A 1,118-nucleotide genomic window follows, 5' to 3' on the forward strand; every position below is an offset into this window, starting at 1 on the left:
AGAACAGGTATATACGGGTTATTTTCGATTAAAATTTCATCAATGCTACCATTTCTTTTTACAAAAAAGGTTTGAATGAAGGTGTTTAGTATGTTTACAATGTATTTTAGGCTTTATCATTAGAAAAAAAACTATTTTTGAAAATTCAAGATTGATGATCCAAGATGGCGGATATCTTAAATATGCATGACGTCATTTTATGACGTCACCGGTGTTGCTATGGGCAACATAAGACTTAGTACACACTAATTTTCTGTCATAAACACTTTTGGTAAAGTTATGTTGTATACCAGGGAGGTTTTCAGGGAAAAACCTATTTAGACGGTTTTGGCCAATAAAATCACATTAATGACGTCATAATGACGTCATATCAGGTCATAACGACATAAAAATTGTAGATATGATAAATTTTCACTAGTACACCATTCTCTTAAAATTTGGTGGTCATACGACATACCGTTCGCGAGTTCTTAGGGGGGGTCAAAAGAGCCCCCCCCCGGTCCCCCCATGTCAAAAAAAGCCCGGTCTAGGTAGGGTTAAAGAAGAAATGATACATATATTGCGCTAAGTTTGTTGCCAACTATGACAACATCCATTCTAACTGAAAATCAATACTTTGCAATATTGTACAAATCATTTTTACTTCAATGTGAAAATCACACATAAGAAATTGCATGAAAGATAAAAAGAGTACAGTATCATAGCAAAAGAGCTATAGTTATTGAATGAATTTCACCGAGTCAAACCCCAAAAATTATCATGATGACCTGAAGTACGGTTGAGACTCCTTTATATAATAAAGAGACCATCTAATAAGTTCTGGAGGAACATGTCGGAGTTACCAGACGGGATAATACAAATGTAAGAAACATCATGGTGGACAGAAGGAGCTGTAAGCTGCTCTTAATCATTAACAGAAACCACACACACCAGCATCTGCACCGGAATATAAACTTAAGAAGGACTAGATTAAAAGAAGAACAATGGAAAAGAACTACTCTTTCCAAAGACTGCAGGTAAATGTGGTAGGAAAATCCTGCAATCCAGGGCAAACAAGAAATGGCCATAAAAGGTAGAATGGTAAAGTAGGTGGAAGGGGGGGGGGCGAACTCGACACG

This window comes from Branchiostoma belcheri, unplaced genomic scaffold (assembly GCF_001625305.1).
Source record: "Branchiostoma belcheri isolate BF01 breed outbred unplaced genomic scaffold, Haploidv18h27 scaffold318, whole genome shotgun sequence".
NCBI lineage: Eukaryota > Metazoa > Chordata > Leptocardii > Amphioxiformes > Branchiostomatidae > Branchiostoma > Branchiostoma belcheri.